This window comes from Lactuca virosa, chromosome 4 (assembly GCF_052849685.1).
Source record: "Lactuca virosa cultivar CGN04683 chromosome 4, Lactuca_virosa_CGN04683_v6, whole genome shotgun sequence".
Taxonomy (NCBI): Eukaryota; Viridiplantae; Streptophyta; class Magnoliopsida; order Asterales; family Asteraceae; genus Lactuca; species Lactuca virosa.
In genome coordinates, this window is record NC_136429.1 from 280109240 (window position 1) to 280121157 (window position 11918).

The window sequence follows — 11918 nt, forward strand, 5'->3', positions numbered from 1 at the left end:
CGTTTTTAAGCAGAACTAAGGCCCCATACTCTGGATCTAGCATCCCAAAGTTGAAATAACACGTAAAGCTGTAAGCTTTACGTTCATGCATGACATCTAGGGCTAAGTTGCCAAACCAAAGCTCAACAAGGTTTTAAATGCATGAAAGTTGGCCAAAGTTTGATAAAGCTTGAATCTTTAGGCCTAAGGGACCTAATATCATCCAGATCTAAAGTCTCATCTTCAAGGCACGCTCAAACAACTAAGAGACTCATAGAGAAGATAGAAATGGCCATAAACTTCCTAATGAAGAGATCTAACAAACAAATGGTCAAGGTGATAGGTTTTTACCTCCAAATGGCAGCTAACACTGAAATAATACTGGATCCAAGGGCTCCTTCTCGTTCCAAGCCTTTTGCTCCTCCAACTCCTTCAAAGAATACACCAAATCACACACTTTTAGCCTCTCTCTCTCTCTAATAGATGATACCAACTCGTTTAGGGTTTCTCTTAGGGTGCTAAAGTGATCAGGGAGGCGGAATGAAGGGCTTCAGGTTCTTTAAATAGGGTGCAAACCCTGAAAATTAGGGTTTTCACACATAACTCCTACTCATCGAGTTGGGGTCCTCTAACTCGTCGAGTAGACTCTAATAATCACGCGGCTATCTCCATCTCTACTCGGCGAGTTGGGGCCTCCAACTCGTCGAGTTGCCCTGACAAAAATGAATATAATTAAGTAAATATTATACCTGGGGTCGGGATGTTACAGGTTTTATATTCATTATTGGAGACGTACTCGACGAGTTGGTTGTCACAAATCTTCGTGTAGAGATGGATATGGCCGCGTGGTTTATGGGACCTACTCGACGAGTTGGTGGACCCCAACTTAACGAGTAGAGGCTGTGCATGAAAACCCTAATTTTTAGGGTTTGCACCCTATTTAAAGGACCTTAAGTCCTTCCTTCCAGCCTCCTTACCACCCTTTCACGTCCAGAAGAAAACCCTAATCGATCTAACCCTATTTTTGTGTGTGTGAGGCTAAAAGTGTGTGTTTGGTGCATTTATTGAAGAGGCTTGAAGATTTAGAGGCTTGGAACGAGAAGAAACTTGTAGATCCAATATCTACCTTGTTTTGGCATCCATTTGAAGGTAAAAAGTCCTTACCTTGGCTTTCCATTCCTTAGATCTCTTCTTATGTTAGTATATGGGCATTTTGGTGCAAAAGGGGGGGGGGGGTCATACGCGAGTTTGAGCTTGTCATGAGAAAATGGTTTCAGATCTGGACTCCTCTAGGCCCTTATGGAAATAAGGACTCAAGTTTTATGAAGCTTTGGCCCTCCTCCATGTCCAAAACCCCTTCCTAAGACTAGTCATGAGTGTTTTAGCTTCTCGAAACCTTGCATGCACGTAAAGTTAGGAACTTTACGTGGTAACTACACCCTAGGAGTTTAGATCTACAGTTTGGAGCCTTGGTTTCGCTTAAAAGTGTCTTAATGGAAAAAGGGATGGAGGAACTCGACGAGTTGCATAGTCAACTCGACGAGTAGGATGAGGGTTGCTCGTTTCTTGATTCTGCATGAACTCGGCGAGTTAGTGAGTTAACTCGACGAGTTGGTTAGGGTTTTCCCAACATTTTGGACACTGCATGGACTCGATGAGTTGTCTGGAAACTCGGCGAGTCAACTGGGGTTTTCACGATTCTTTGAGTTCTGAAGGAACTCGACGAGTGAGTAAGGTGCACTCGACGAGTTGGGCCAACATGGACTGTTGACCTTGACCGTTGACTTTAACTTTGACCAAGGGATGAACAGTTGACTTCTGACAGTATTTTGGTAAATTAGGAATTGATGGAAGTGGATCATTGGTGGTTGTAGGTGTTGGTGTAGGATCCGTGTTTCGGGAGTTTAATATTTCAGTCCGATCGACATTGTGAGGTGAGTTTTCCTCACTATACGCAAGGGTCGAAGGCACCAAGTCCGGCCCTTTAGATTGTTATCCAGCTTTAATGCTAGTGTGATCTGTTAGATCGGTATCCTTGTAGATAGGATTTTCTATGTGGTTATGATCAGTTAGATCGGTATCCTGGTAGATAGGATATTGCTATGCTTAGCAATTTGTAGATCGGTTTGTCTGTCCGTAGACTATTATGCGATTATCTGATATATGTGCACATGATTGATTGATGGTTGATAACGTGCCCTAGCCAGCACGAAAAAGCCACGCCAAGCTCAGAAGGCTGGCGCGCCCGGCAGACCACACTAAGAGGGCTTAGCGCCTGCCAGCGCCCCTAAGGGCAGGGCGCTCTGGCAGAAGGATAGGTGCTCGCCAAGGACGCCCTTGCAAGAGGCTCGCGCCCGCCAAGGGTGCCCTCAGCTCCAAGACAAATGATACGGTCAGGAGACAAAGCAAGGGATCAGAGCATTACCGACAGGACCAATGGCTGCGATCTGACAAATAGTGGAGCACGATCCTCCATTCAGCGCCCCAGATCCTGTCGGTTCAGGCGATCCTGTCTCATACGGATGAGTAGGATCGCTGAGTATAAAAGGGAATGCTCACGACGCCGGTAGGTAAGTCGTCTTCCACAAGCAACACCCAAATACACTCACAAAACCCTTCTGACTTGACCGTCGGAGCGTCTTTCCGGGAGCCTCCTCCTAGGAAACGAATGACGACCTTCTTTCTCTGTGATCTTGTAGGAGCATCTCAGGAACTGTTGCTGGAATCTAGTGAGAACTAGTGCAAGTTCGATCATTTGGCGCCATTCGTTTGTGTGACAAAGAACGAAATCAAAAGCACACAGTTCAATGAAAAAAATGGCGTCTGACGGGACCGACGGAACCGACAGGACACCAACTAGTCCGCTTCGATCAATGACGTCGTTGGACGAAACACCGCCGCCCATAACGACAAACAGAGAAGTCTCGGACGAAGGTGGTTCAGCGGTAACAGTTGAACCACCAGGTGGACAGCAACCACCAAATCCCGAAGTACAGTTTCCGCTAACAACCGCCTCAATGACACACCCATCTCAGTCGTTGCTTGTCTCATCAGGGGCGAACGCTTATACCACAACGTCGACACCGCCTCAACAACAGGCGACGATCCAGACGACGATGTCATCAGGCGCATTCATCCAAACGATGCTATCAGGCCAACCAGTACAGGCGCAACCTGCAATATCCCAAATGCCACCATTTTTCAGCACGATGATGCAGGGACAACCGCCAATCCCCCAGACAATACTACCATTAAACCAAGCCACCGGTGCTCAGCCGTTACTCCAACCACCGATAGGCACGCAGCCAACACCCTCCCTACAACCGTTGGCTCAGGCCATGGAAAACCAATCACCCATTTTCTTCCCTTCGTCATGTATGACAGGCGCACCCGTTGCCACCACAAACGCCAACTTCCAACAAACCACTATGAACAACCTTCAAGCCCAGAGCCACCCCATATCCTCCAGTCATTTGCTTCAACTTCCATTCCAGCAACAAGCGTTCTACGGTCCTAATCCAGGCTATCATGCATCCTACAGTAACCCAGGTGCGCAGCTGTACAAAACGTTTCACCCATACAGCATGCAGGGACCGCTACCCATACCGAATCAAGATTGTCTATCACGACGCATTACCTCACCATTCGCTAAAGAACTGCTAGACTACGGGATTCCAAACATGGCCAAACTCCCCAACTTAAAAACCTACAATGGAACCACCGACCCATATAGGCACATCGACACCTACGAGTGGACAATGACGTCACTCAAGCTTGATGAGCGATTTTGGTGTACGTAAGTCCCAACAACCCTCGATGGCAACGCAGGCACGTGGTTCAAAACACTCCGCCCAGGCAGCATATACAACTTCGGCCAACTAAAGTACTTGTTCCTCATGAACTTCATGCAACTACGAAAATACAAAGGCGACTCCCACTCAATCATTGGCTGCAAGCAGAAAGAAGGGGAAATGGTGAGATAATACTTCACAAGGTTCACGAATGCCACGCTAGACGTCCCAGGGCACGACGAAGGTCTGATAGTTGGGACCTTCACGTGGGGACTCTTGCCGGGCCCCCTATCCCAAAAACTCATGGGCAAGAAACCGCAAACGCGATCCGAGTTAAAAGAGAAAGTAGAGCGATACTTGAGGCAATAGGAAGGAGAGGCGATGAAGCAGGCATACTTAAACGCCATGGCGTCTCCTGTGAAACGCTATAGTCCAACCCGCATAGAAATGTTGGGTGGAAGTAGGCATTTCGGGCGAAGAAAACGCTTGCAAGGACGCTTCAAGTCATTTGGTAGAGATGACAGGCCGAACCACCGGCCAGACGTCTATGTAGTTGCAGACAAGTCACAGCCGGCGAAAACGACAAAGGGCTCACGTTCTCAGAACACGCCCAGTCATTGAAATAGCACGACAGTTTTTAGGATATTACATCGCTAGACATGGAATACAGCCCAACCCGATCAAAGTGGACAAGCTCGTGGAGACTCCACCTCCGAACACCTTAAGAGATGCACAAGGCTTAAACGGAAAGCTCACCGCGCTCAGCCGATTCATCTCGAAATCAGCTGACAAGGCCATGCCACTCTTCCACACGCTTAAGGGATGCATTGAGAAAAGCAACTTCCAATGGACAGCAGCAGCGGAGGCGGCCCTCTAGCAAATCAAAGAAGCTATACATAAGCTACCCACGCTGGCAAGCCCTATCCCGGGTTAGACGTTGCATGTATACCTCTCAACCTCATCCGAAGCCATATCATAGGTACTGGTCGTAGAAAGGCAAGGAGAACAAAAGCTAGTTTATTTCGTCAGCCGGGCATTGCAGGGTCCCGAACTCAACTACCCCGCCCTTGAAAAGCTGGTGCTCACGCTCATCTACGCTGCAGGACGACTAAGGCACTATTTCCAAGCACATCAGATTCAAGTCTTGACAAATTTCCCGATCAAACAAATATTGCTCAAGCGGGAGACCTTGGGTCGACTCGCAAAATGGCCAATCGAGTTAGGCGAGCACGACATCAGTTACCGCCCACGAACAAGCATCAAGGGGCAGGCACTTGCGGAATTTTTGATTGAAATCCCCGGGGGGGGGGGGGAGGGGGGAGAAGGCATGACCCGAGAAGAAATGCCTGCGGCAGAGAAAACCCTAAAGGATAGCCGGAAGTGGACGCTATATATGGATGGGCGTCCAGCAGAGAAGGCTCAGGGGCAGGTCTGATCCTAACCAGCCCAGAAGGAGAAGAGGTCACATATGCTCTCCGGTTCGACTTCCACACCTCAAACAATGAAGCGGATTACGAAGCTCTACTCGCCGGTCTACGGCTGGCCAAACAGATGGGGGCAGAAGCAGTAACAGCGTTAACACATTCGAGGCTGGCCGCCAACCAAATTAATGGGAGCTTCGAAGCAAAGGACAAAAGGATGGAGAAATACATCAAGATAGCGCAACAACTTACTAAATCCTTTAAGGAATTCACGATCAAGCAGATACCAAGAAGTGAAAACAGGAGGGTGGACGTCCTGAGCAAACTGGCATCAACATGATTCAACCACTTATCTAAGAAGGTCCTAGTATAGGTACTTAAGTAGAGAAGTATAGACGAACGACAAGTTAACGCCTTAACAACGGCTAGACACACGTGGATGACCCCACTGATCGAATACCTACAACAAGGTCTCTTTCCAGACAACCATGAAGAAGCTAGAAAGGTGCGTATAAAGGCACCCTCATACGCGATTGTGAACGGGGAACTATGCCGAAAAGGGTTCACAACGCCCTGGTTAAGGTGCATGGATGAAGCCAAGGGAAGAGAAGCACTCCAGGAGGCGCATGCGGGCCAGGCAGGCGCGCACGAGGGGGCGCGCGCTCTAACAGGGAAAGTGCTCCGCATGGGAATTTACTGGCCCACTACGCACCAAGACGCAATAGAATTAACAAAGAAGTGCGCGGAATGCCAAACGTATTCCCCAGTCCAAGGAAATCCCCTGGTTCCCCTGACCAACATATCCAGCCCATGGCCATTCTGTCAGTAGGGAATAGACATCGTAGGACCGTTCCCAGAGGACCCGGGGAAACTCAAGTACATGGTGGTGGTGGTGGATTACTTCACAAAATGGATTGAGGCTGAGCCATCAATGTGCATATCAGGAAGACAGATAATCTAATTCGTATGGAAAAACATACTGACTAGATTCAGAACACCCAAGACACTCATCAGCGATAACAGGCTGCAGTTCACCGAAAATCCATTCAGAGATTAGTGCGCTAGTAAAGGGATCACTCAGCGGTTTACGTCGGTACCACACCCCCAGTTGAATGGGCAAACAAAAGTATCCAATCGGACGATCGTAGCAGAATCAAAAAACGACTGGGGAAAGCTAAAGGGAACTGGGCCGAGGAACTGCCAACAGTGCTATGGTCGTACCGGACAACGCCAAGAACAGGCACGCAAGAAACCCTGTTCAGCCTGACATATGGGGCGGAGGCGATGCTCCCGGTAGAATTGACAATAGGCAGTTTGAGGACAATCCACATCGAGGAGGAAACTAACTCCTAAGACTTAAGGCTAAGTCTAGACCTCCTTGAAGAGCGACGAGAACGGTCAGGTGTACGGCAGGCCGCATACAAGCATGCTATAGAGAAATATTACAACCAAAGAGTCAGGGAAAAAGCTTTCAAGGCAAACTAGGCCCCGTATGGGAGGGGTCATATAAGATCATCGAGGCAAATCGCAGCGGAGCATATGTACTGGAAACAATGGAGGGGAGAGAAATCCCAAGGACCTGGAACGCAAGGAACTTAAGGAAATTTTACTTCTGACAAGTCCTACCACGTCGGATGAGCAGTACCAAAGAGTCAAAATGCCCAGACAATAAGCTTTGCTTAGTGCTTAAAGATTGGCAAGTCCAGATTTCTCCACTCAACATGTCAAGGGTAGATTATATAATCATAGTGCTTGACGCAATACTTAGTGTCTTAAAAAGCAGACTCTCCAGGCTTAAATACTTAGTGTATTGAGCGGAAACTATCATACTTAGTGTATTGATAGATAAATACTCAGTGTATTAAGCGCAAACCATCATACTCAGTGTATTGATGAATAAATACGTAGTGTTTCAAAAATAAACTCTCATACTCAGTGTATCGATGATTAAATACTTAGTGTATCAAGAACAAACTCTCATACTCAGTGTATTGATGATCAAATTCTTAGTGTATTAAGAATAGCAAACCTCATACTCATCGTATTGAGGTAGAATACTTAGAGTATTAAAACACACCAATGTACTAATCTTGAATCAACATACAAACATTAAGGGCATTTAGAGCAATACAAAAACAAAACCAACAAAGCCGATGTATATCAAACAAACATATCTAGCGCAACACGGCCTAAGGGCCACAACAGCAATACAAAACAAAAAAGGATCCATGAAGTGCCCAGTCAAACAACAAAAACAAGCAAATAAAAGATTTTCACGCCCCAGAACCGGTAGCACACGGTGCAGGAGCACCTTTTCCACCAACACGTTCACCATCTTCCTCAGTAGCACCAGCATGTCCATCACCTCCACCAGCAGGCTCACCGCCACCACCGCAACCAACCCCACCAGCAGGCTCACCACCACTAGCACCTCCATCATCATCACCAACTAAATCGTCAACATTACCTCCAACACCAAGATCATGTACAACATCGACTGCCACACCCTCATGAATACCTTCAGAACCTGTGAAAGCACAAATCTCCCGGGCCCCTTGGATATCCAAATCCCCCAGTCCTAGTAACGTTGCATGGTCCATACTAGCAAACGCAAGTAAGGCCTCATTCACACTCACGATGGGACTAGGATGGGGGACGCCAACGCCATGATTAACAGATTCAGAGCCCACTCCAGAAACCAAGGCATTGCGACTCGATTCCGCCCCAACAACGAAAGTCAGAAGGCGGATGAGACTCATAGCACTTGTAAAGTCTGGGTGTTCAATCAGCTTGTCCACAATCCGCACCAGACCCACACACAATAACCAGTCCAAATCACGCTGAGTAGCTTCAGCACCTGCTTGAACAGCATCAAGCAATCTGTCATGATCAACAACATCGTGCTCTAGACTCTCAAGCTGAATCATTAATCCTTCATTCACTTGATTAATGGAATCCACTTTCGCCTCTACGGCGGACCTGATTTCCTCTGCGGCAGCCTTCTCAACAGCAAGCAACTGACACTTATGCTCCATACCCTGCATATCACTACGAAGCTCAGACACTTGGCGCTTTAACCCAGCTTCACGAGAATTACATCCTGCACGAGCAGTCTCCATTTCGCTGAGCAACTGAATACGTTGAGCACCAGCGACAAGGTAAAACATCGCCTGCGCAGCAGCATAAGACATGTTATGAGAAAGAGCAGGGCTGCCCATGGCCTCCATGTCAACAACTGCAGTGGGAGGAAATGCATGCCGCGCAAAATCCATCACGTTAGTACGCACAGAAAGGCGAGATTTGTTGTTGAGATTCCAAGAAGGGACAAAAGTGGAAGGCCCAGAAGAACCCCCGCCAGTGCCCCCACTAGGAGGAGTTGAGGCCCAATCTACACTACCAGAGTCAGGAGAAACTTGAGGGATAACTTGAACAGGAACATTGGGCTGCTCAGACGCCCCTTGGATCCCCTCGGACTGTTGAACGTCGTCATCGGGAATCACGACAACCGCCGCCGATGTTGAGGATATCGAACTCAGAAGGCGGGCGAATCCACACCTCGTCTGAACCCGTTTAGCAAAGTTCGGTGCACCGGTAACCGTCTCACCCATAGCCAAGACAACTTTCCTCTTGGTCTGCATACGGCGGACGTCAGAAATAATACCGTCTTTGCTGTCCTCCTCCACCTCATCCGAAGTGGAGTAAGTGCCACTTGGGGGTACAACGGTTGAAATTGGGAAAGCGGCCAAAGCATTTCTCCCAACTGATGACGGAGTTCCGCCGACCACAGGAGGAGTAGAAGCAACAGTAGTCAGGGCAAGTTTGTCAAGGCGTCGCGATGGAGGAAGAAGATCAACCAAATCCACCTCTCGGTGCTCCAGCTTCCCCCGGTAGCACTTTCGGAGCACCTCATCCATGGACAAGGAGGACTCAACACATGCAAACCGTGAAACAAGGAAACCCATAACCAACATATAAGGATAAAACAAACTAAAAACCTAACCCTCAAAGAGGAAATGGGGGAAGATAATACGAGTACTTACCATCGACGACGGTGTAGAAGATCGCCATCTTCCCGCGCCGTCTCCGGGACGGACTCATTCCCACGCCGGCCAGCAGAGCCTCGGAGTAGTCCTCAGGAGTCACTTGGATGTTCTGCAGGAGGTCAACAACACCTTTGTTATGCGGGAACAGTTTGGGAGTAATGTCGACAAAGGAGTTAGCACGATACCGTCCATTACCTGCCAAACCGCGATTCACCCACAGCCACCTATCTTGCCAGTTCTTCGGGGTCCTCCCATCGAGAACTAGGGTATGCCCCCTCGCCGGATGGAGAAAGTGCACTTATCACCAGTGCAACAGAACCTGAAGAAGTACTTAAAGATGAAGTAGTCAGGGAGAACACCATTGGCGCGGAAGATCATCTCAAACGCCACTACCTTGTTCACGGCGTTTGGAGTTAACATCTGGATGCTACAACCATCCTTCTGCAGGACCTCCTCCTGGAAATCGGTAAGGGGGAGGCGTAGTCCAACGTCAGGGGTTTTCAGATAGTTCCCCACCATGCCAGGAGGATGAGACATGATGGAAGAACCAGGTGATGCGAACTCGACCCCATCCCCTGAAGAGAGACCGTACGTCTCCGCCAGGAACTTGTGTTCAGCTTCAGTAGGAAGGGTTCTGGAAGGATCAGCCATGGAAGAAAAGAGGAAAAAGAACCCTGGAAGAAGAACACAGGAGAGGAAGCGTGAAGGAAAAGAATGACGATAAGTGTTCTTATATAAGAATGGAAAAGGCGGGATATTCAAAATCCCTGACAAAATGACGTAACCGCTAGCCATGATGAGCAGTCACGTCATCATTAAAATTCGGAACGGCGGGCGAACATAAAACAGACACGTATAGAGCAATTAAGTCCAGAACGTCGTAGCTAGCGCAACAACGCTATGTCTACCGGACTGGGGGACTTGATAACATGCCCTAGCCAGCACGAAAAAGCCGCACCCAGCTCAGAAGGCTGGCGCACCCGGCAGACCGGACTAAGCGGGCTTAGCGCCCGCCAGCGCCCCTAAGGGCAGGGCACTCTGGCAAAAGGATAGGTGCCCGCCAAGGGCGCCTCGCAAGAGGCTCGCGCCCGCCAAGGGCGCCCTTAGCTCCAAGACAAATGATACGGTCAGGCGAAAAAGCAAGGGATCAGAGCATTACCGGCAGGACCAATGGAAGCTAGGGGTGTTCGCGGTACAGTTTAAAACCGTGAAACCGGACAAACCGGTCATCGTTTTGGTTTTACGGTTTGTATTTTTCTTTACGGTTTGGCTTGCGGTTTTGAACTTTTAAAACCATAGTGAACGGTTTGGCTTACGGATTTTAAGATTTCAAACCATATAAAAACCGGACCGGAGCGTATGATATATATATATATATATATATATATATATATATATATATATATATATATATATATATATATATATATATATATATATATATATATATATATATATTAATTTTTATATATATACATATAACAAAATTTAAAACCCACGTTTAATTAGCCCAAATTCCCAGTAGTTTCTTTTGTGTACTGTAGTGTAAATGAAGCCCAACAATTGAGAGTCTACCACTCCAACTCCATGAAATCATTTGATTCGTTTCCACTTACCCTAAGCCTAATCGCAAAGACGCAAAATCGCAAAGCAGAGTCTCGTCTGACTGTGGTTGTTCTGCTGTCTACTTTCTATTGTTACTGACGCCGACGGTATCAGCCCTCGACTACACCTCCTCCATTTGCAGCAGCTCCGTCTAGCCGTCTACAGCTTCGTCTGCAGCAGCTCAGCCTCCAGCTCCGTCAGCGTAGGCTCCATATCTCCAAACATAGCTAAACTTCCTTACCTATACGAACTCGACATCAACAACAACTTATCTTCTGGAGATTTTCCAAACTCGCTACTAGGTATGAACAACTTATCGTTTCTTGATATCTGCTTTAATCCCTTCTTCGTCATAAGTAGCTCCGCCTGCAACAAGAGTTGAAGCTGTTTCCTTTCGCAAAAGATGAAAGCAGGTCCGTTTCTCGTTCTTCCATTCTGAACAAATCATTTTTTTTAAATCAGAGGTCTAAGCCTCTAACTTCTGATAATCTGATTCATACTCAAATGGATACATATTTAGATGTTTATTTAACATCACAGATTCTGATAATCGTAATTCATTTTGTTGTTTGTTGTTCTGATCTTCGAATGAAAATTTACTCCCTGTGCTTCAGTAAACAGATGCAGACAGCCACTTATGAAGTCGTGAATGGAAGCTATTTAGAGACATCACAAACCAAGCATGAAAACAAAACTAAGGTAATTCTGACTAATACATTGTAAAGCTTCAAAAGAAAGTTGTGATATGTACATTAATTTAATGTTACTAATTGTTAGGATACAACATCTGAGACACTTGATACAGTTGGTGCCTTCCAAAAGCTACCCGTGGTGATGCATTAAGTTGATATTCTATATTCATTACTAAGAAAAGCCAAGAGAATCTCACCTACAAAGGGTAATTAATCAGCAACCACAATATTTTCAATTAAAAAAAGTATATATAGTTTGCAGTTTTGCACTTTTTTAAATTGATGTTTAATTATAGGCTTTAGTTTGCATGATCCATAGGGATAGCTAATGATGCTAAGCGTGAGAAAAACAAAGGTGCAAAACAACTTGATTCCTAATGAAGGTAA